General features: G+C 38.9%; 1 protein-coding gene across 7 annotated transcripts in view; it reads right to left on the bottom strand.

Annotated features, from left to right (window-relative positions):
- Window positions 1-25,565, bottom strand: part of C1QTNF7 (C1q and TNF related 7) — a 127,277-nt gene that overhangs the window by 16,775 nt on the left and 84,937 nt on the right. Inside the window, exon 1 of one of the 7 annotated variants that reach the window (XM_019928475.3) lies at window positions 1,410-1,547. The exons of 5 other annotated variants lie outside the window; for them this stretch is intronic. The gene's annotated coding sequence lies outside the window, so the exon portion shown is untranslated. Of the gene's footprint in view, window positions 1-1,409; window positions 1,548-25,565 lie in introns of those variants that run through there. One more of the 7 variants, XM_073805081.1, reaches the window with a different exon arrangement.

Below are 25,565 nucleotides of genomic sequence, written 5' to 3'. Positions count from 1 at the left end.
GTGAATGTACCCAATGCCGTAGAACTGTATACTCTGGCAAGTTTTATGTTGTGTATATTTTACCACAAAAAAACTAAGTAAAAAAAGATTAGGGGCTTCCCTGGTGGCGCAGTGGTTGAGAGTCCGCCTGTCGATGCAGGGGACACGGGTTCGTGCCCCGGTCCGGGAAGATCCCACATGCCGCGGAGCGGCTGGGCCCGTGAGCCATGGCCGCTGGGCCTGTGCGTCTGGAGCCTGTGCTCCGCAACGGGAGAGGCCACAACAGTGAGAGGCCCGCGTACCGCAAAAAAAAAAAAAAAAAAAAAAAAAAAAAAAGATTAATTGGAATGTATGGAACCTACTAGTATTCTTATTACTGTGCTTTCAAGACACCATTTACTCAATCCCCACACCACTTTTATGAAGTTGGTGCTATTATCTTCACTTTACAAATAATAAAATGGAGAGTCTGAGGGTTCAAGTCCACACAGCCCTAAAAATGGCCCAGGCAGGATTTGAACTGAGCTCTTTTGTCTCTAAACACTTGGGTTTTCCCTGACATCATGTGAGGGAAACTGTAACATTACTTCATGGCAAAGGGCTCAATTACTAATTCAAGTTGAAAATGTGTTTTACTTGGAATTCATTAGGAGGAGGATAGGTAACCATGGAGGCCAAAACGAGACATATCCTTGGCCTGCAGGGGAAGGGATTTCACAACAGCAGGGTTTGTCCTCCTCTGGCTGCACTAGGAGTTCACTGTGAGCAAGACGGGATCAGACCTGAGCTGCTCACACCCCAGTGCCTTCTGTTTGTTCTTCCTCAGCTCTCCCTTTGGGGCCCTGGTTTTCCTCCTCAGAACAGCTTCTTCTGTTGGCCATGAAGTCCCTTCCTTCTCCTGTCTCTACTCCACGCAGCATAGCCACACAACCACATTGTGTTATGACTAACTATTGCTTTTTCTCCACCAAAATGCAAACTCTATCACAAACATTTAGGACAAAGACTGATCTACAGTAGAGGCTCAACAAAAGTTGAAAGAAGGAAAATATTCATCAATATTTATTCTTATAAACATTTCATAATTTATAAACTCCATCTGCTGTATGTAAAAGGCTACGATGGCACAACAGTAATCTGTTCTAACATCTATCAAATGTTTTGTCATCTACAGAGCAACGTTAAGCCTGTATCATCTTCCCAAGGACCCTTTTGTGGTAGGTCGGACAGGGGTACCAATGTCCAGAGAAGTCAGGTAACTTGTTTATGGTCACAAAGCTAGTGTCAGACCAGAGATTTGAACCCAGGTCTTCAGTTTCATGGATTCTTCTTCCAGAGCCATCTGTTTAATAAACTCAAAAGCTACCGTAATGAAATAGGACATTGCAGCCACATCTGCCAAAATTCTGAAAAAAGAGTAAACACCATACCTTGCTCTGGGATGGTGGGTTGCTCCAGAATTCTAAATCCACAAGAGACTGAGGATCTTTCATGAGAGCTCAGAGAAAATCTTGCTTTGGTACCAGACAGAAAAACAGATCCAAGTTCTCAGAGGTTTCCAAATAGTTGTGCTAAAAATAATTCTCTCCGTTAGTCCCAAAGAGCCAGAGGCACTGAAAGTCATTCATTGGGTGAGGCTCAATCAGGGCCAGTTGAAAACCTCGATTTTGTTTGAGTTAAACCTGAAAGTGCCTGCTTTTCTTGACCGTTAGCTGTAGAGGCACCTCCATCTCCGTGTGTTGTGGCCTCGTTTTCAGATTTGTTTACTTAATTTTTTCCCCTCTTCATTTGTTTTCCACTGAGTGGATGTTTCAGGAAAAAAATTACTCACTGACTGGAAATTAGTTGTTAACTTAGAGAAAAAAGTTATGCCCTTTTTGAGCATTTTCAATGTAGAATCTTCAGATTCTGGAAGTGGGATTGTGTCTCATGAGATAACAAGGAAAGATGTCCCTATTCTGGGTAAATACGGCAGGAAAATGGTCCCTCATCCTATGTGCTACAAAATGAAAGAGGGTGATGAATACTGTACTGCTGTTTTCTTTGTTCTCTGAATGGATAAATGATTGGATATTTTCAGAAGACTAATAGGTCTTTGTTCATATAGAGAATGGATCACAACTCAAAAGGCAGAATGGTTCTCCAGACCCTATGACGACTCATCTTCAGTGCTATCAATTTCTTTTTGTCCTTTTGATACGAACTTCATGTATATCCTTACAAGAGCAGTATGTAATTCATGATGGTGTTTATGGAAACTGAGTGAATGAAAAATTTTGTTTTTATCTTGCTTTCCCCACCATTCTTCTCAAGCTATTAAGAATGCAAATTGAAAGAAATACTTCCAGTTGGGGAAATGGGCACGAATCACAAATTTGACCAAGAATATTCGTGGGCTTTATTTTGCCTTAGCTATCCACCCTCCTATCTGGAGGACATAGTCTTTTGAATTTATTGGCTGTCAAAAATCTGAGTTCGAACATAGAGTCATAAAAATAATGCCTTGAGCACACAAGTGAGGCACAGCTTTTGCTAAAGCAGAGTAGGACCTTAATCAGAGAGAGTTTCCTCATCCTCAAAATAAAATGGTTGTCCTTATATTACTCAGCTATAAAAAGGAATGAAATTGAGTTATTTGTAAAGAGGTGGATGGACCTAGAGTCTGTCATAGAGAGTAAAGTAAGTCAGAAAGAGAAAAACAAATACTGTATGCTAAAACACATATATGGAATCTAAGAAAACAGTACTGATGAACCTAGTGGCAGGGCAGGAATAAAGACGCAGAGGTAGAGAACAGACTTGAGGACATGGGGTGGGGGGAAGAGGAAGCTAGGACAAAATGAGAGAGTAGCACTGACATTTATACACTACCGAATGTAAAATGGATGGCTAGTGGGAACCTGCTGCATAGCACAGGGAGATCAGCTCGATGCTTTGTGATGACCTAGAGGGGTGGGATAGGGAGGGTGGGAGAGAGGCTCAAGAGGGAGAGGATATGGGGATATATGTATACATATAGTTTATTCACTTTGTTGTACAGCAGAAACTAACACAACATTGTAAAGCAATTATACTCCAATAAAGATATAAAAAAATAAATTGGTTGTCCTTGATTATTTCTAAGTTTTCTCACCGTTCTTAATATTCTCTCATCTTGTGCCTCATGAGGTAGAGCTTAAAAAGTAATGTCAGCCACTCTACACCTTACATACAAGTAGAGATACAAGTCACCTGGAAGGGGATACTTGATATTGAGAGAGGTTACTCAGGTGACTCTCTGCATAAAGGGAAGCACTTGGTAGTGGTTTGATGAAGGTTTTCCTTTCAGGGACCCTTGGCTGGAGAGGGGTTGAGGTTATTTACTTAAAGCATCCAGGGCCTTCTGGAAAGGAAGGAACCAAGGACCCAGCCCCTTCTTTCCATGATGTAAACTTAAAGAAATTAGTCATGGACGACAGCGTTGGTTTGGTCCAAAGCCTGCTGTGAAGAACGAATACTGTGGACCACAGAATGGAATTGAGAGGGAGGTACTTGGGAGTCTGGGCCAAAAGCATTAAAGGATTTGGGGGTGGCTGGTTTTGGTGGAGTACATGGATGAAGCTGAAAGTTCGTGTGTCCTAAGTGATTCTGTCATCACAGCTCTCCTTTGGGGAACAGTGGAGAATTAAGAGGGTCATTATATTAAAACTTAGTAAGGCGGTAGTACCGGGGTTAGTGAGAGCATCTCCTACAAATGGACAAGCATCTACTAGATTCTGCACAATTAGAGTGTGGCAATTTGGTGGCAGCTAAAGCAACAAGACTAGTGAACAAAACTTTTGTTTTTCACTTTCTGCCTGGGATAGAAGTAGACATGACCCCATTTGAACCAAGAATGCCCCTAGAATTCTTAGATCATTCATGGAGGGGAGGATTTAGATCTTGACTAGTCTACCTGATAATAAAAAAAAAATGGGATCCTGAGAACTAATTGGAAGAAAGAAAAATGGCATGACTATATTTGAACTTGAACTGGCACATAGGTCATAGAGGCTGAATTCTTTCATTAGTTCACTCCTAGCCTAACACCACAGAACAACCCACTGACTTGTGTAGGAAGGCCCTGACTATCTGACTTGAAGGTAATCTTCCCACACTCCCCTCTGAGGTCTTCTAAAAGGCTGGACTAGAATAGCAGTCCTTATAATCTTAATTTCTGGGATGTCAGCCTGTGGATATGTTCATTTATTTGTATACAAGGGATAACTTTATTTTTACTGAAGTATAGTTGATTTACAATGTTGTGTTAGTTTCTGGTGTACAGCAAATTGATTCAGTTATATATATACATATATTCTTTTCTCAGAATTTTTCCATTATAGTTTATTACAAGATATTGAATATAGTTCCCTGATAGCTTTGTCAGTTTCCTTGGTGTAAATACTTCCATCATGGCCAATTTCAAGCTACCAACCTGATATTCACTAAATGCAAAGTTGTGTGGAGTTGGCTATATAGTCGGACCTTATTGTTTATCTATTTTATGTAGAGTAGTGTGCATCTGCTAGTCCCAAACTTCTAATTTATCCCTCCCCTCCCTTTCCCTTTTGGTAACCATAAGTTTATTTTCTATATCTGTGAGTCTGTTTCTGTTTTGTAAATAACTTCATTTGTATCTTTTTTTAGGTTTCACATATAAGTGATATTGTATGATGTTTATCTTTCTCTGACTTACTTCACTTAGTATGATAATCTGTAGGTCCATCCATGTTGCTATAAATGGCATTATTTCATTCTTTTTTATGGCTGAGTACTATTCCATTGTATATATATACCACATCTTCTTTATCTATTCATCTGTCAATGGACACTTAGGTTGTTTCCATTTCTTGGCTATTGTAAATAATGCTGTTATGAATATTGGGGTGCATGTAAGTGATGACTTCTTAAAGGGCTTTTCTCATTCATTTTTCTTTGGATTGGTACAATCTCCATCAAAGAGCTTAGAAATGGGTAAATTTTTTGACCTCCAAAAGAGGTAGATGTGTTCTTATTTTTCTGTCTTAACTTGACCAAGTGTTGACACAATTTACGGGTGTTCATATTTGCTTTTTCTGTGTCATTCATAACTTCCTTAAATTCCCTTTAGTGTTCGATGGCAAGGTTTCTTATATTATTAAAGTATCACTGTATTTTTTCTGTTCTGCAATATTTGATTTTTTCTTCATTATTTTTCATCTTAGCTAACTTATTATAGTCTATATCTTCCTGGATTTACTCTTCTTCACAGAGAGAATAAAACCTTTGAAACTGTCTCCTAGAGCATTCAGACCTCAGATGTTACTAAAACTTGTTATTGCCTATTTCACTCATCATTTTCACACTTATTTTAGAGACAGTAGCAAAAAAAAAAAAGTGGGTAGAAAAATATGCTGAAGGAAGTATTGGCTTAAAGTAAAAAAGTCGGGTTCCATTTACACCTGCCACTCATGTCGAGGCCAAGGTCTTATTCTGTCTTTTCTAGGCAGACATTTTTTTCTCCTCTCAGCTTGTGCTTATTTTCCTGTAGCCTTAACTCACTTTTCAACTGAATTCAGTTCAATCTAGATCAATCCAATCAACGTTCACAGAGCATCTCACAGTGTGCTGGTGAACCAGCTCTCAAGAAACAGGTACAGATTAATAGCTTTGTCAGTTTCCTTGGTGTAAATACTTCCATCATGGCCAATTTCAAGCTACCAACCTGATATTCACTAAATGCAAAATTGTGTGGAGTTGGCCCTTGCTAGCCGGTCTAAGCTAGATCAGCACAGCACTGGGAATATATATAAGCCAATTCTCGGTACTAGAATTATTTTTAAAAGAAGGTTCTAGCTTATGTGCTAAGACATGACATCATTTTCTCCTTTAATCCTCACCATAACCTCTTGAGGTGAGTAATTTTATCATCCTCCCTTCGTAGATGAGGAATTTGGGCAGGCTGATCCACAGTTGGCCCACCTAACCACTGTACCATGTATCCCCATAGGGTGTTTCTAACTTTACAAGACCAGGTTCCTGCATCCACACAGCTTGCAGGTGGGTGGATTGCACGCCTGACTCCTCCTCTTCCTTCCCATAGCACTGGGTTCGGGCGGGAATCTAACCTTGTCTTTCTAGCCTCAGTGCCCGCTTATATCATCTCCTCTTGCTTACAAGTCCCTGTTGGCCATGTCCTTCCCATGCCCTTTTCTACATATGCTCACTTTTGTCCTCCTTATGCATTGCTTTCTCCAGAAAGCCTCCCTGATACTCTCAGCAGGTACAGCCTTCCCTTCCTTCGAACCCTCCTAGAACATTATTTGGATATCTTTTATGCACCTTAACTCATGGATTCTTAACTAGATCTACTGTATCAGCACACCAGTGGATTAGTTCTAGGTACTGATATTTTTCAAAAGCTCTATGGGTAATTCTGATGGGCAGTCAGAAATTGGGAATCTTTACCTTATCTACTTTTCCTCAAATGATGCCTCCTCTGTTAGTCCTTCCAAGCCAGGGAGTGTCAGTGATATAAATCTGATCTGGTCTTCTCACTCTTTTATTCTGTTCTTTTATTAATCACCTCATTACATACTTATTGAGCTCCTACTATATGCCAGATACTGAGTGCTTGATCTTGGTATTCAATGGGGAGCAAACATGGAGCTCTTACCCTTAGAGAGAAAAAGTCTAGTAGGGAAGACAGACATTCATCAAATAAGCATAAGACTATGTTTACCAGATGTTAATTCAGACTTTCCATCATCTTGGAGTTTCAGTTGAGCACTCAAGGCAGAGAATAATGGGCAATCAGTTCCCATACATCCATTTAAGACTTGCCAAAAACCAGCTGGATCTGATATTAGCTATAGTCCACTTTTACCCACATAAAAGAAAACTAGAAATTCAAAAAGGATGAATAGTTGAAGGGAGCCATCAAGGTAGAGCGTCATTAGCTGATAAGGGAGTGCGAAGGACCTCTCCTCTCCCTTCCTATGAGGGAGGAGATGGAGGAATAATACCCCCTCCCCAACTCCCAGACTAGTGGCAAGGACTCCAAGAGATTACTGATAGTATCAGAGGTGCCTGCAAGAAAGAAACCACTTTGTTCACCGGTTGTATATTAACTGAACTGTGAAACTGAAAGCCTTGCAATTCTCATGGGATCAGAGAAATGTGGGGAAGCTTGAGCTACCCCTAAAGTTTGATGTCTTATGTGATCATAGAAATTAGAGAATTCTGAAGGCAGAAGGCTGTCTGGAGAAGAGAGAGCAGTATAAAAGCAGCTATTGATGAGGCAAGGATGTATGAATTTCCCAAGAGGCAGATGACACTGAGGATGGCAACTGGGATTGGGCCATTTAGGTGGGACCTCTTGAGCCAGGAGGGTGTCCTTCTAGGATGAGGAAGCCAGTAAGAAGCCATCTAGCATACCACTGACTGCAGAAGCTGAGGATGGTATGGGGGCAAAGCAGGGTATCACCCAAGGACTTTATCACCCATATTAGGAAATTGTAAAGCGTGGAGTTCCCTCAGAAAGCCTCTAATGGCTACGGGAAATTTTCAACCAGAGAGAGCCAGCAGTTGAATACCTGGAGCACCAAGCAGGTATCGGCAGCCAGAAAAGAACCATACCAGTACCTATTAAGTAAACATACTTTGGTCACATTTTTCTAATTCTCCTCCCTTCTTATCTGACTCTGGACATGCCCAAAGTAGAAGGAGAGGTAGGAGATGGGGGAAGAGTGAAAAGCATAACATTCTGAGCTGAAGACTTGGAAAAGAACAAGCTTTCTATTGGATGTGATATTGATGTGTTGATTTAGATTTGTCTTTTTAATGTCTGAAAATGAGTCACAATTGACCAACAAGATTGTTCATGTCATTCAAAGTGACCAGAAAGCTAAGGAATTTGCCTGAGTTGTCACGAAAGGGCAGAGAAAAAGATCCAACAGGATTTGACTAGAAAAAGTGATGGGAGAAAAGTGAAGTTGTTTCTTATTTATATCATATTTAAGACATAGACGATCATTTAATAAATTCAGGAAACTCTGGAAAGTGTTTTCTGAAGGGAAAGTAAAGGGTGTTATGGGAGTGTTTAAGCAGGGCAACCTAGTTGAGACCTAGGGCTTGTCTAAAGAAATGACATGTGACCTGAAATATAAAAGGGGAACAGTCATTAACCAGGAAGAGAAATTAGAAAACACTTCCAGGCTGAGGGAATGCCATGTGCAAAGGCCCTGAGGTGGAATCGGATGATTTTGAAAGAAGGTCATTGAAAAGAGCAAAGGAGAGCATATGCCTGGAGGGTATGCCTGGAACTAGCAGGGCCCTGCTGGGCTTGGAAGGTTCTGGTCTTTATCCTGAAAGGCTGTGAGCAGGGTTTTATGGGGCAGGCTGCCAACTCTCCCTCAACCCCAGTCTGTTACAATAATGAAGTTGATACAAATAGAGGTGATGCTCGCTGCCATTTTCCTGCCTCTCATTGAGGTGACTTCAATAAGCTATACAGACTTCATTTGGCTTATGAACTGAATCTGCTTTCATTGTTGAGAAGATGTAAGTTCTTGTGAGAAAAGTGGTTTGCATATTTAAAAAAAGGCAATTCACACACTCATTGAATGAACAAATGTCATGACCTCTACCTGTGCCAGGTGCCACCGCAGGCCCTGGAGATGAGGAGCTGAAAGAGGAAGACAGGATTCTAATGCCTTGGAACTCACTCCAGTGAGAATTTCAAGTCATTAGGGAAGGAAGATGCCCTCTGAGGGCATCTGCCTGATTTTCCCATTTTATAGAGAAGAAAATACCTTCAGTGAAAAGTGACTCTTCCAAAGGCCCCATTTATGGATAAGACCAGAGTTAGAACTCAGGTCCCCTGTAAGATTCTCTCCTCTGTACAGCACAGCTAGTTACCAGGACCTGATTCCTGACTTCACACAGAGAAGACACTGCAGTATTTTTCATACACATAAACACCTATTACTGTGGATAATTGAGAGTTAACATGCTAGTATTATCGCAGATCATAATACTTGATTCTCATCTTTCTACCACAAATATCACTTCTTATATTTTAAATCATAAGAACATTCTAAAAAATTACAGAAAATTTTGAGCATACACAAAAGTAGAGACCAAATGGAAAATGAGTTGCTGTGTACCCACCACCAGCTCAATAGTTACTGAGAGGAATATAATTTCATTGATACCCCTACTCAACTAATCCCTTACCCCTGCATTTGGTATGTTTAGAAGCAAATTCCACACATCATATCATCTATTTCATAACTATTTCAGGAAAACCTAGGAATTATTATCATCTTGGATAATAAATAACAGAGTGATTGACACCGTGCAGCTTCATCAGCCATTGAGACTTTTAACCAAAAATAGGCTTACTTTAGAGTAGTTTAAAATGTCTTAAAAGCACTTTACTCACAAACTGCTACACTGTGCACTAAAAGTTGCGAAATGTAATTTTATGTAGTCTCAAGCTTTCTCAGTGAAGTTTTCAGAGTCCACAGGGGAGCTCTCTGATGACTTGTTAAAGAAATTCCAAGAAGTTTTGAGCCCAGTAAAGGTCTGTCTGTGGGTCCGTGTGTTCCAGGAAAGACTACAGTGCAGAGCTGGCCTTTAGTCCTGCCACATGTCAAGGATGGGTGATACTGCTGCCACGTGCAATTTTTGGCTTTTACTAACATAACCTGTCATACCATCCTAAGATTGTTTAGGAAACACGAGAGAACTAGCATCATCTTTATTTTTTATTTATGTTTTTATTGGGGTATAGTTGTTTTACAATGTTGTATTAGTTTCTACTGTACAGGGAAGTGGAGTTCCCTGTGCTATACAGCAGGTTCTCATTAGGTATCTATCTTATACACATTAGTTAGTGTATATATGTCAATCCCAATCTCCCAATTCATCCCACCCCACCTTTCCCCCGCTTGGTGTCCATACGTTTTTAAAATGTTAGAGAGTCCTGGAATCTTGGGATGAGAAGGCTAACAGAGTGATCTGCGTTGTCTTGGGCACTTAAGAGTCAACAGGCACAGAATGAAGCCTGTCAGTCCTGGGGAAGGATCTCAGTGCAGCTGGGCATGGCCACCTCCATCCCCACCATGGTGCAGACGGAAAGGTGAGGTCAGGGGAAAACCTAACCTGGAAGGCAAACCACAGGAACCAAAACTTTGTGTGTTTGCTTTACCACTTCTATGCTTCTTGTAGCAGTGACTTCAATTTGCACATTTCCCTGAGAAATATTTGGCATATGAGAGATTCTGTATCTCCGTTTTTTTTAATTTTTATTTTCTGGTGTTGTGTGTGTGTTCTTAAAATTGACATATAACAGACACATAACATTTTATTAGCTCCAGATGTACAAAATAATGGTTTCATATAGGCATATATTGCAAAATGATCACCACAGTAAGTCTAGTTGACATCTAGCACCATCCATAGTTATAAATTTTTTTTCTTGTGATGAGAACTTTCAAGATCTACTCTCTTAGCAACTTTAAAATATACAATACAGTATTATTAACTATAGTTTCCATGCTGTATATTTCATCCCAGGTTTATTTATCTTATAGCTGAAAGTTTGTGCCTTTTGACCCCCTTCACCCATTCCACCTACCTCCCATCCCTGCCTCTGGCAACCATCAATCTTATCTCTGTATCTCTGAGTTCATTTTTATTTTTTTTTTAAGATTCTATGTAGAAGTGCGATCATACTGTATTTGTTTTTCTTTGTCTGACTTATTTCATTTAGCATAATGCCTTCAAGGTCCATACATGTTGTTGCAAATGGTAAGATTTCCTTCATTTTTATACGCCTAATTAGTATTCCATTGTGTGTGTATGTATATATATATATAATACATATATATAATATATATATAATATATATATATAACATTTTCTTTATCCATTAATCCATTGATGGACACTTAAAGTTGTTTCTGAGATGCCATATCATTGAATAATAGAAAATAAATAATAGTTACCATTTATCAGGAGTTTTATTATGGCAGGGCACTGTCCTAAGTGCTTTATATGCATTTCTTACTTATTCTTTACCAAGAGCACATGAGGTAGCTGGTAGTAGAGCTGGTAGCTCTAGTAGTTTTCTCATAGCATCTTTAGGATTCTCTATGTATAGCATCGTGTCATCTGCAAACAGTGACAGCTTTACTGCTTCTTTTCTGATTTGGATTCTTTTGTTTCTTTTTCTTCTGATTGCTGTGGCTAAAACTTCCAAAATTATGTTGAATAATAGTGGTGAGAGTGGGCATCCTTGTCTTGTTCCTGATCTTATGGGAAATGGTTTCAATTATTCCTCATTGAGAATGATGTTGGCTGTGGGTTTGTCATATATGGCCTTTATTATGTTGAGGTAAGTATTATCCTCTCTGCCTACTTTCTGGAGGTTTTTTTTTTTTATCATAAATGGGTGTTGAATTTTGTCAAAAGCTTTTTCTGCAACTAATAAGATCATCATATGGCTTTTCTCCTTCAGTTTTTATTTTTATTTTTATTGTTTTGTGGTACGCAGGCCTCTCACTGTTGTGGCCTCTCCCATTGCAGAGCACAGGCTCCGGATGCACAGGCTCAGTGGTCATGGCTCATGGGTCTAGCCACTCCATGGCATGTGGGATCTTCCAAGACCGGGGCATGAACCCATGTCCCCTGCATCGGCAGGCGGACTCTCAGCCACTGCACCACCAGGTAAGCCCTCTCGTTCAGTTTTTTAATATGGTTTATCACATTGATTGATTTGCATATATTGAAGAATCCTTTCATTCCTGGCATAAACCTCACATGATTATGGTGTATGATCCTTTTAATATGCTGTTGGATTCTGTTTGCTAGTATTTTGTTGAGGATTTCTGCATCTATGTTCATTAGGGATATTGGCTTGTAGTTTTCTTTTTTGGCATCTTTGTCTGGTTTTGGTTCAGGGTGATGGTGGCCTGGTAGTATGAGTTTGGGAGTATTCCTCCCTCTGTTATATTTTGGAAGAGTTTGAAAACGATAATGTTTTCAAACTGAAAGAGTTTGGAAGAGCTTGAAAACGATAATGTTTTCAAACTTCTCTAAATGTTTGATAGAATTCACCTGTGAAGGCATCTGGTCCTGGGCTTTTGTTTGTTGGAAGATTTTTAATCACAGTTTCAATTTCAGTTTTTGTGATCGTCTGTTTATATTTTCTATTTCTTCCTGGTTCAGTCTCAGAAGGTTGTGTTTTTCTGAGAATTTGTCCATTTCTTCCAGGTTGTCCATTTTATTGGCATATAGTTGCTTGTAGTAATCTCTCATGATCCTTTGTATTTCTGCAATGTCATTTGTTACTTCTCCTGTTTCATTTCTTATTCTGTTGATTTGAGTCTTCTCCTTTTTTCCTTGATGAGTCTGGCTAATGGTTTATCAATTTTTTTACTTTCTTAAAGAACCAGCTTTTAGTTTTTTGATCTATGCTATCGTTTCCTTCATTTCTTTTTCATTTATTTCTGATCTGATCTTTATGATTTCTTTCCTTCTCCTAACTTTGGGGTTTATTTAATTCTTCTTTCTCTAACTGCTTTAGGTGTAAGGTTAGGTTTTTTTATTTGAGAATTTTCTTGTTTCTTGAGGTAGGATTGTATTGCTATAAACCTCCCTCTTAGAACTGCTTTTGCCACATCCCATAGGTTTTGGGTTGTCGTGTTTTCTTTGTCATTTGTTTCTAGGTACTTTTTGGTTTCCTCTTTGATTTCTTCAGTGATCTCTTGGTTATTTAGTAGTGCACTGTTGAGCCTCCATGTGTTTGTATATTTTACAGATGTTTTTCCTGCTAATTGATACCTTGTCTCATAGTGTTGAGGTTGGAAAGGATACTTGATATGATTTCAGTTTTCTTAAATTTACCAAGGCTTCTCTTGTGACCCAAGGTATTATCTATCCTGGAGAATATTCCATGAGAACTTGAGAAGAAAGTGTAATCTGCTGTTTTTTGTTGAAATGTCCTAAAAATATCAATTAAGTCTGTCTTGTTTAATGTATCATTTAAAGCTTGTGTTTCCTCATTTATTTTCATTTTGGATGATCCTTCCATTGGTGAAAGTGGGGTTTTAAACTCCCCTACTATTATTGTGTTACTGCCAATTTCCCCTTTTATGGCTGTTAGCATTTGCCTTATGTATTGAGGTGCTCCTATGTTGGGTGCATAAGTATTTACGATTGTTATATCTTCTTCTTGGATTGATCCCTTGATCATTATGTAGTGTCCTTCTTTGTCTCTTGTAGTAGTCTTTATTTTAAAGTCTATTTTGTCTGATATGAGGATAGCTACTCCAGGCTTCCTTTGATTTCCATTTGCATGGAATACTTTTTCCATCCCCTCACTTTCAGTCTGTATGTGTCCCAGACAGCATATATACAGGTCTTGTTTTTGTAACCATTCAGCCAGTCTATGTCTTTTGGTTGGAGCATTTAATCCATTTACACTTAAGGTAATTATTGATATGTATGTTCCTCTTACCATTTTCTTAATTGTTTTGTTTTTGTTGGTCTTTTCCTTCTCTTGTGTTTCCTGCCTAGAGAAGTTCCTTTAGCATTTGTTGTAAAGCTGATTTGGTGGTGCTGAATTCTCTTAACTTTTGTTTGTCTGTAAAGGTTTCACTTTCTCCATTAAATCTGAATGAGATGCTTGCTGGGTACAGTTATCTTAGTTGTGGGTTTTTCCCTTTCATCACTTTAAATATGTACTGCCACTCCCTTCTGGCTTCTAGCATTTCTGCTGAAAGATCAGCTGTTAACCTTATGGGGATTCCCTTGTGTGTTATTTGTTATTTTTCCCTTGCTGCTTTTAATATTTTGTCTTTGTATTTAATTTTTGATAGTTTAATTAATATGTGTCTTGGCTTGTTTCTCATTGGATTTATCCTGTATGGGACTCTCTGTGCTTCCTGGACTTGATTGACTATTTCCTTACCCATATTAGGGAAGTTTTCAACTACAATCTCTTCAAATATTTTCTCAGTCCCTTTCTTTTTCTCTTCTTCTTCTGGGACCCCTCTAATTCAAATATTGGTGTATTTAATGTTGTACCAGAGGTCTCTGAGATTTTCCTCAATTCTTTTCATTCTTTTTTCTTTATTCTTCTGTGCAGTAGTTATTTCCCCTATCTTATCTTCCAGGTCACTTATCTGTTCTTGTACCTCAGTTATTCTGCTATTGATTCTTTCTAGAGAATTTTTCATTTCATTTATTGTGTTGTTCATCATTGTTTGTTTGCTCTTCAGTTCTTCTAGGTCCTTGTTAAGAGTTTCCTTTATTTTCTCCATTCTATTTCCATGATTTTGGATCATCTTTACTATCAGTATTATGAATTCTTTTTCAGGTAGACTGCCTATTTCTTCTTCAATTTTTTGGTCTGGTGGGTTTTTACCTTGCTCCTTCATCTGCTGTGTGTTTCTTTGTCATCTTATTTTGCTTAACTTACTGTGTTTGGGGTCTCTGTTTTGCAGGGTGCAGGTTTGTAGTTCCCATTGTTTTTGGTGTCTGCTCCCAGTGGGTACTTTTCTTTCAGTGCATTGTGTAGGATTCCTGGTGGAGGGGACTGATGCCTGTGTTCTGGTGTATGAGGCTGGATCTTGTCTTTCTGGTGGGCAGGACCATGTCCAGTGGTGTGTTTTCAGGTTTCTGTGAACTTATTATGATTTTTGGCAGCCTCTCTGCTAATGGGTGGATTTGAGTTCCTCTCTTGCTAGTTGTTTTGCATGGGGTGTCCAGCAGTGTAGCTTGTTGGTCGTTGAGTGGGCCTGTGTCTTAGCGTTGAGATGGAGATCTCTGGGAGAGCTTTCTCCATTTGATGTTACCTGGGGCCGGGAGGTCTCTGGTGGACCAATGTCCTGAACTTGGCTCTCCCACCTCAGAGGCTCAGGTCTGACACCTGACCGGAGCACCAAGACCCTTTCAGCCACACAGGTCAGAAGAAAGTGGAGAAAAAGAAAGAAAGAAGGAAGGCAAATATAAATAAATAAAATAATATAATTAAAATAGAAAAGAAGTATTAAAAATAAAAAAGTAATACAGAAAAAGAAAGAGGGAAAGAAAGAAGAGAGCAACCAAACTGAAAAACAAATCCTCCAATGGTAACAGGCACTAAATCCTATACTAAAACAACAACAACAACAACAGCAACAACAACAAAATGGACAGTCAGAACCCTAGGACAAATGGCAAAAGCAATGCTATACAGAAAATATCACACAAAGAAGCATATGTATACACACTCACAGAAAGAGAAAAAGGAATAAATAAATAAATAAATAAATAAATATAAATAAGAAAAGGAAGAGAGCAACCCAATCAATGAACAAATCTACCAATGATAATAAGCTCTAAATACTAATCTTAGTTAAACATAAAACCAGAAACAAATTAGATGCAGAAAGCAAACCTCAAGTCTACGTTGCTCCCAAAGTCCCCTGCCTCAATTTTGGGATGATTTGTTATCTATTTAGGTATTCCACCAATGCCAGGTACATCAAGTTTATTGTGGAGATTTAATCCACTGCTCCTGAGGCTGCTGGGAGAAATTTCCCTTTCTCTTCTTTGTTAACACATCTCCTGGGGTTCAGCTTTGATTCAGCCCCACCTCTGCTTGTAGGTCACCTGAGGGCATCTTTTGGGAAGTCTGAGGTTTTCTGCTAGTGTTCAGTAGGAGTTGTTCCACATGTCGATGTAGTTTTGATGTATTTGTGGGGAGGAAGTTGACCTCCACATCTTACTCCTCTGCCATCTTGAAGGAGCCTTCTTCTCTTTGCTTTCAATTTCACTCTTTAATTGAAATATATTTGTCATATAACGTTGGGTAAATTTAAGGTGTACAGCATGTTGATTTGATATATTTATACACTGTAATATGATTGCCATTGTAGTGATAATTAGCCCCTCTAATATGTAACATAATTTTCATTTCTTTTTTTGTGGTGGGAATAATTAAGATCTAGTCTCTTAGCAATTTTGATAATTATATTACAGTATTGTTGTCTGTATTCACTATACTGTGCAATACATCTTCAGGACCTACATTTGTCCACTGGTTGCAGGTTTATACACTTAAACAACCTCTTTCCTCTTCTGCCACCCCTAGACCCTGAGAACCACCATTTTACTCTCTGTGTTTATGGTTTAGCTTTTTTGGATTCCACATATAAGTGATATCACACAGTATTTTTCTGACTTATTTCACTTAGCATAACACCCTCAAGTTCCATCCTTGTTATCTCCAATTGCAGGATTTTCTTCTTTCTCATGGCTGAATAATATCTCATTATGTATATGATATCATCTTTATTCATTCAACTGTTTTTGGGCACTTAGGTTGTTTCCATATTTTGGCTGTTGTGAGTAGTGCTGCAATGAACATGGGAGTGCAGATATCTGAGACTCTGTTTTCGTTTCCTTTGGATATACACCCAGAAGTGGGAATCCTGGATCATCTGTTTGCTTTTTCTTTAACCTAATATAATATCATAAACATTTCTCTTCTGTTATTCTTTGGAAGAAGCAATTGCCAAACAATATCTGTCAAGAAATTATACCATAATTTATTTAATCTTTACCCCCTCTTTATTGGACAATGAAGCTGTTTCCATTTTTTTCCTATTATAAATGAGATTATATTGAAAACTTTTGTGCATAAGCCTTCATCCTTATTTAGGATTATTTCCTTAGGATAGATTCCCAGAAATAGAATTACTAGGTCAAAAGACTTGTATGTTTTATGTCTCTCTTGGTACTTGCTGCCAAACTACTTTCCAAAATGCTGTGTGAATTTATACTGCCCCATCCTTTTATGAAAATAAATGCAAGGGAATGTAAGCCCCTTAACAGTCAGGCACTCCTAGTCCCTGGAACACAGACAGAGCCAAGAAACTCCAATTTGGAGGTGACCTTAAAGGTCAGCAAAGCTGACCCCTACTGATGCTCGATCACAGAGGTGTGTTTTGTGGAGAGCACATCAAATCTTGTTGCACAGTCGTGTTGATAATCGTACCCTCTCTGGGTTGGTTGGCCCCAGATTCTCTACACAACCTCAGCCAGGGGCTAAGCCTTGTTCATTTGTAATTTCACAGAAATTTTGCAGCCCTGTCCCATGCTGGACACATAGTGGGTGCTCAGTCCAGCTTGGCAGATTGGATACAGGTGATGAGACACACTGCCCAGATTGAAGCCCTCTCATTGTTTCCCTAGGTAGACAGCTCTGGCAGGACACCAGAGGCAGCTTTGTGTTGGGACAGAACAGTTGGTCCCTGGTATGGCCAGAGCTCAAGGGCACCAGAGACCCTCAGTCCCCAAGACTCCTCTTCTATAGGGTCTTTGAAGTGTGGGATGCTCTTAAAAAGCTTCCTAGAGACCCTTGCTCAAAGAGTCACATGACCAGGGAGGAATCATGTGACCAGGGAGGTAGAATCCATTTCTATCTCTTCTGCACCCAAGGTGTCAAGCCCTCCTGGCCCTCCCTTCAAGGTACTACTCTGACTCACACCTACCTGTGACATTTGCCCTGGTCATGTCCTTCAACCTGGCCTTCCCTTGCCCTTCAGGCTATATAGAATTCACCACTTTTCAAGATCCAGCTGAAAGCTGGTTCTGCTAACTCCAGGCAGTTTATTCATTCCATGGAGATTTATCCAGCATCCCCTAGGTACCAGCCCCTGGCCATGTGCTCAGGGTGGCAGTTAGACAAGCCTGCTCTAGTCCTTGCACACACTTGATTCTCTTAGATCTCTACAACTTTGTATGTTGTTCCTCTCTTTCAACCTTCAAGATCTTTCTCTCTGCTTCTTTACCTGGTTCACCCCCACACTCATTCAGAATATCTTCATTAATATTCAACTCTGCCCAGGCACTGGCCAACACTGAGTCACTTCCTCTTCTTACAACCTTAAAAGGTAGTTACAGTGACCATTATTTTCATTTTATACATGGCAAAACTGAGGCACAAGAGGTAAGTCTCCTGTCTGAGGCCGCACAGTCTTAGACTCTTAACCACTGTATTTTACTGTCTCTTTTAGTAACTGCATACACTAAAGACAGCAAGGGCTACAAAGTAAAAGAAGAGAGGCTGGTGATAGATATTAAAAAGGGGGGACCTACTTTAGTTCAAGGAGTCTAGGAAGACCACTGTAAGGAAGGGATATTTAACAGGATTCCTGAGGGTGAAATAGCTGGGTAAAGATAGGAGAAGAGCCTCCCTGGAAGGAAGAACAGCATGTGTAAAGGTCCTGTGGCAGGAGAGGGCTTTGGGAGCTTTAGGAAATGAAAGGTCAGTGGGCTGGAGCTCACAGGACAAGGCAGCCTGTAAGAGAGGAGGTCAGAGAAATAGGCAAGGTCACATCATGTCAGAGCTTGAAAAATTTGGCTTTTATCCTAAGAGCAATGGGAGCCATCAGTCAGGGGAAACCATGCTCTTTGTTATGCTGAAAGTGATGCTCTGGCTACTCTGTGGGGAATGCGTCAGAGAGGGCTGGGCAGGGGAGGTTGCTGACCAGTTGGGAGGCTGATGCAGCCAAGCGGGCAAGAGATGATCATCGTTCGTCACTATAGTGGCAGGAGATAAAGAGATGGAGATATTTTGAACATATTTTTGTTTAAGTCCTGATGGTGTTCCATGGGAATCTCCTTCCACACTTGTCAACACTAGCTAGCTCCAGCATCTTCTCTGTTCCCATGGGACCTCACCCTCTTCTCAGCCTCTTGTCACATGGGCAATGATCTCCACCTTATCTCCTCTGCTTCCTCTCTGGACTGTGAGGTATCTGTTGTTCATTGTTTTTCTTGCTGCTGCACCCCTACTTCTAGAACAGTGCCTTTCAGTTGGTAGGTGCTTGATAAATGCTTTTAAAATTTGTCAAATGGGTCATTTACTGTGTACCAGTCTCTGAGCAAAGTTTTATGTACATCATCTTGTGTGCTATGCTCAGCAATCCCATATGAGGTGGTTACTATTTCATCCTCATTTTACAGATGAAACAAAGTCATAAAGGGTTAATTTCCTTTTTCACACTCATGTAGCTATGAAGGATAGAGCCGAGGCTGGAATCCAGGTCTGCTGGTGACAAAGTCCATGTGTGGGTCACCTAGCTATGCTTCCTGCCTGCACCTCCCTCCAGATGTGCCTCTTAGGAGAGCAGGATTCTTGCTTGGATCGTCACTGCATTAGACATCCTGGCCCAGTGCAGGAGGCAGCAAGTAGGTGTGAATGAAACTCAACCAAATTTAGTATAGACATACAATGTAATATTGTTCAGCCATAAGAAGGAATGGAGTACTGATACATATTACAATACGGATGAACTTTGAGAACAGTATTCTGATTGAAAGAAGCTAGACACAAAAGAACACATATTGTATGAGCCTATTTGTATGATATATCCAGAATAAGTAAACCCGTAGAGACAGAAAGCAGATTGGGAATTGCCAAGGGTTGGAGTTGGGGTTCAGGAATGGGAAGTGACTGCTTAATGGGTCCAGAGATTTCTCTGGGGGTGATGAAAATGTTTCGATACCTAGATAGAGGTCATGGCTGTACAACATTGTTATTATACTAGTTGTCACTGAACTGTTTAAGATGGTAAATTTTATGTCATATAAGTTTCACCTTGATAAAAAAATAATACATGGGAATGAAATGTATTGATACTAGCTTCAGGGTAGTAGTTAACTGAGGAGCAAGAAAAGGATTAAAAATGGGGCTTTAGCTAACCTATAATTTTTTATTTCTTTATAAATAAAGTTTTTATTTCTTTATAAAAGATCTGAAGCAAAAAAAACCTCCAATCTGCCATTACTTGAGTTGTCGCTGGAAATTCTTTTATATAGAGAAATGGAGCTAAGACGAAACAGAGTGCAATAGCCGAGCAAGAGGCAGGGTTGGCCAAATTTCAGCATAATTCTCTTTCCACCAAAGCCTCTGACTTTAACGTACAGGAGGGACTTCATACAGTGTGTTGTGGCCACAGTCCCTGTAGCAGAATGAATGCAATGTCAAAGTGAGACCTAACCACAGAGATCAGCTTCCCATAATTAGTCTCTCTTCCCTCCAATGGCAGAGGAGTTTTCTGAGACAGCAGGGCACATCAGAGTGGAGGGCTGGATCTCCCTAGTCGAAGCCAAATCCAATGTCATGAAAAGAGCTGGTAGTGCTCAGGCTTGTAGGGGAGTGGGTTTCAGGTACCAACACTTACTGAGGGGTCCGTGGACACTGCCTGGGCCCCACCACTGTGCAAGTGCCAACATGGCCTACTTTCAGAGTCACCTCTTGGGTGGGTTGCATTTACCTCTGTTTTGCAGCTGAGAAAATGGAGGCTCAAATGAGGAACATGCTCAAGATCACAAGGGAATAAGACAGGGCTGGGATTCCAACCCTGTCTGCCTGGTGCCAGTAACCTGTGTTCACTGCAGTGATTCCAGCCTGAGAGCAGACCCTGGCACATAGAAGGTGTTGGATCAGCACTTGCTCAATGAATAAGTGAATGGTAGCAAAACAAGACAAATTTTTAATAGCCTAGTGGTTTGGTAAAGATGCAAAGAATTCAAACCGGCTAAGGGGCAGGTGTGCTCATAGGTTATTTGTGCAAATATTAAGCGGTACAGTCATTCAGTGGTACCACATTTATATTGACAAATATATATGAAGAGTCTGAAAATTTTGCAACCCTTTGTCTCAACAGTTCTATTCTTAGGATTTAATTTGGAGAAAATTTTAAAAATGTAGGCAAAGCTATATGTACAATGATGATGATCACAGCATAATATGCCTTTTTATTTTGGTCTTATCTGTTCTACAGTTATAGATTGATTAAGTCAATGACACATCAACAAAAGGACTACTTTGTAGCCATTAAAATCTATGTTCTGTAAAAACATTTAATGACAAAGACAAGTGTTTATAATATGTTACTTCAACGAAGAAAGTAGGCTACCAAATACTGTCTCTAGAGTTGGAACATTCATTTTGGTTTACAAAATAATATATTATCAGAAGATGAGACACCTCAATTCTAAAACACTAATGTGGCTATATTGCCTTGTGAGAAGGTTATGGGTGATTTGTACTTTCTACTTTAATTTCTAGTGCATTTTCTAAGTTTTCCATGAGGGACAATAAGCATATTCCTTTTGGTTTTAAAAAGTCAATAAACACTAACCCACTCTACCTATGCAATGGACAGTATCCTGTGTGGATGAAAAGAATGTCCTTTTTCTAAAAGAAATAAAACATTGATAATATAAAAGATTATTTGTGGATATTTATCTCAGTGTATTTTCTCTTCCTCCTCTCTTTTTTTTTGTGTTTTGGTTCTTTAATGTATAATTTTAGCTCCTTCTCTTCCTGGTACCAGATTTAAACATTTGGTTAAAGTCCCAAATTCTCTTCTTCTACACTTTCTCATTGATGAATTTGACAGCAAAGAGTCTTGAATTTTAGACGTCTGGGAATGGCCGTGATTTTGGATTTGTTTTGTGAAAAGATGTATTTGTTCAGTTGAGCAAGTGTGAAGCAAATGCTTTCAGCATGTCTATTAATCTTAGTGGCCAGAGTGATGTAAGGGTATGCTCACTCATGTTTTATGGTGTTTGGTTTCATAAAAATATGTTTGGTTTCAAGGCATTGGCCCCTGTTCTCTGTTTACTAGGAACGAGTTTGGAGTATGGAAGGCATCTTGAATTTTTTCCCAAACTTAGTTTGTTTTTTAATCATCGACTGGAACTTTGTGATGGTTATGACTAACACATTTTGTGAGTTCATGAAAACGTTTGTTTTAATAGGAAAAACCCCAATAGAATAGCACTAGAAATGAACCAGAAATGCCCGACACCATGTTTTACTAAAAAACTCCTACTGGAGGGTTTAGGGATAGATCTGAATGGCTGTTTCTGCTTACCACACCAATAAGACATGGAGGCATCTTCATTTTGGTCATGGATTCTAAAAGGTAAAGGAAGAAAAACAAAGGGATTTTCCAGCAGAGCTGAGGAACTGAAGCCTGATTTATAATAGTTGGGACATAGCTGAAATTCTCTTTGGCTCACACCAGAGCTGAGGTTAATAATGTGCCCAATGGCATAAAATTAGTTTGTGTCTTCAAGAATCATTAGAACATTCTTTATCTTCATCAAGCTTCAGAAGTATGAGACGGCATGCAGCATTGGCTATGTTAATACTTAGTAAGAAGGTCCCAACACAGAAATGTGTGCATAGGATTTTGTAAGGAGAAAATAAAAAGAAAGAAAAAAACACTCTACATTAAAAAAAAAAGGTCAGAGAGAACTATAAGAAAATGTTTCTTGTTTTTCCTTTTTTTTTTTATGATCATGGAACTATATTTGTTGCTCTCTACCTTTCACTATTTCTGAAATTCTTAATGGTCAGGCATTATATTTATAATAAGAGACTCGTTCATTTATCCAACAGAGAGGTGTCAATCACTAACGTTAGAGATTCAAAGATAACTAAACCACATATCTGCCATGAAGAATCTTATAGCATCCCAGGGGAAAGAGACAAATAGATTTGAAGTGAACAGTTGCCATGAGGGAGATGTGTTTGAGGTCAAAGTGTGAATCAAAAGAGCAGTGGCCAATAAAACTCTTAGAGGAAAACATAGGAAGAACACTCTTTAACATAAATCACAGCAAGATCTTTTTTGATCCACCTCCTAGAGTAATGGAAATAAAAACAAAAATAAACAAATGGGACCTAATAAAACTTCAAAGCTTTTGCACAGCAAAGGAAACCATAAACAAGATGAAAAGACAACCCTCAGAATGGGAGAAAATATTTGCAAATGAATCAACAGACAAAGGATTAACTTCCAAATTATATAAACAGCTCATGCAGCTCAATATTAAAGAAACAAACAACCCAATCCAAAAATGGATAGAAGACCTAAATAGACATTTCTCCAAAGAAGACATACAGATGGACAAGAAGCACATGAAAAGGTGCTCAACATCACTAATTATTAGAGAAATGCAAATCAAAACTACAATGAGGTATCACCTCACACCAGTTAGAATGGGCATCATCAGAAAATCTACAAATAACAAATGCTGGAGAGGGCATGGAGAAAAGGGAACCCTCTTGCACTGTTGGTGGGATTGTAAATTGATACAGCCACTATGGAGAACAGTATGGAGGTGCCTTAAAAAACTAAAAATAGAATTACCATATGATCCAGCAATCCCAGTACTGGGCATATACCCAGAGAAAACCATAATTCAAAAAGACACATGCACCACAATGTTCATTGCAGCACTATTTACAATAGCCAGGTCATGGAAGCAACCTAAATGTCCATTGACAGACGAATGGATAAAGAAGTTGTGGTACGTATATAGAATGGAATATTACTCAGTCATAAAAAGGAACGAAACTGAGTCATTTGTTGAGATATGGATGGATCTAGAGACTGTCATACAGAGTGAAGGAAGTCAGAAAGAGAAAAGCAAATATCCTATATTAACGCATGTATGTGGAACCTAGAAAAATGGTACAGATGAACTAGTTTGCAGGGCAGAAGTTGAGACACAGGTGTAGAGAACAAACGTATGGACACCAAGGGGGAAAACCACAGTGGGGTGGGGATGGTGGTGTGCTGAATTGGGCGATTGGGATTGACACGTATACATTGATGTGTATAAAATGGATGACTAATAAGAACCTGCAGTATAAACAAACAAACAAACAAAAACACAACTAATACTAAACTTTCTTTGGGTAATTTGTATGGAAGTATGTTAATATAAATATTTCAGACATTACATGAAATTTCTAAAAGTCTTATATGTTCTGGTATAATGTTATAAGTCATAATTCTAGTTATTACTTTTAAAATGTATATCTCAGAAATAACTAAATTGCATTATTATGAACTTTCATCAAATCGTTAAGTATGGTCATTTTTAAGTCTTTTGTCATTTACAGAGAGTTCTGGGTGTACTCTGATGCTTTCGCAAAAATGTTCCTATAAAAGGGTTTCATCTTCAAGGAATTCATGGAAAAGACTCTGACAAGTACATGTTTCTGGTAACTGACTATACTGCTGAACTGAATGAATAAGCATTTTCAGAACTCTAATGGAAAACTGATGAATTCATAAAAGTGCTAACAAAAGATCAAGATAAAAAAATTTAATTACATGGGACTGAGTGAACTGATGAGGATGATTATAATTTTTGTGACTTTCTGTTTGAATAAAAAAAATCCCACAAGGAGTCAGAGGCAAAAAATATACAAATCAATTTTCACTGCAAAGTAAAGGAGCTGTTACAGTGGAGGATTACTGGACTGAATGTCAATATTATGACATAGTATGAGTGTGTTTCGTGTTTGGTAATTGCAATCATTGTTGCTTTTGTTGTGGTCATCCATTTACAATGCTTGGTGTCAGTTTATTTATCTCTTGTAAAAATAAAATACAGTGTGTGTGTGTGTGAAAAAAAAGAACTGACTATATCAGAAATTAATGAAATAACGTCTACAGAGGAATACTTTGGCATATTGAAAATTAATTAAATATTATGTGTATGTATGGTGTATTTGCACATATATGCTATATCTGTGTGTATATACATATACAGGTGTATATATACATATATGTGTGTTGTACATATATATGTTTATATATATAGTCTCTTGGTATGGAACGGAAGATAATTTTCTGCTATTCAGGAAGAATATTGCTTTAAACTAAACAAACAAAAAAAAAGCAGTGGCCATTATACTTATGTGCAGAGTCGAAAATTTTAAAATAAATGAATGCACATGTCTTGATCATGTATGTATGAAAGAATATCATCTCTTTGAGTCTGGGTCTGCGTCACTGTGTCTAGTTATGTGTGTTTGAGAGCATGGGACCTAAAGACTGAGGTGGTCCATTCTGCAGGGAGCTGAGTGAGGCACACACATGTGCTGGGGTTGAGGCTTGGCAACTTGTAAGTTTGAGGAATGTCATGAGTTAGTCTCTCTGAATCTTGTCTCCATCTACAGAGGCCATAACTTTACTGATGTATCTCTTGAATATTACAACATTGATGTACAGTTACCTCGCTCCCTTGGATCTTGTGTTTCAGATGGATGACCTCCTTTTAAAATTTTAACTATAACAGAAATATATCCTTTTTAGCAGGAAGTAGAGTGATAAAGAGCTCAACAAATTAGTTAGAAATCACTTTTCAGAAAGAGAACACATGTTCTGCATTATGTCTCCAGGGGTTTTCCAAAGAGATAGAGCATTAATTTGGATTGAGAGTTGTTTGTTTTGGCTGTTGAGAAGTCTTATTGTGGTGTTTGTTAATTTTTAGCATCCCTTCCATGTTGTAAGTGGTTGAGTTTGCTCACATTGGTTATCTCTGAGTCAAAGGACTGTTATTAATTTATTACAGAAATATTTCTTTAGTGTCTTCTATGTTCCTGGCCTTTCTCAGAGCTGAGGGGACAGTGATCAGAAAAAAACAAGACCATTACCTTCATGGAGCATTAGATAATAAACACGTAGACAAACAAATAAATAAGGAAGTGGGTGATG

The sequence above is a fragment of the Tursiops truncatus genome, chromosome 5, assembly GCF_011762595.2.
Source record: "Tursiops truncatus isolate mTurTru1 chromosome 5, mTurTru1.mat.Y, whole genome shotgun sequence".
Lineage (NCBI taxonomy): Eukaryota > Metazoa > Chordata > Mammalia > Artiodactyla > Delphinidae > Tursiops > Tursiops truncatus.
The sequence above is the reverse complement of the archived record's forward strand: the minus strand, read 5'-3'. Positions and strand labels throughout refer to the sequence as shown.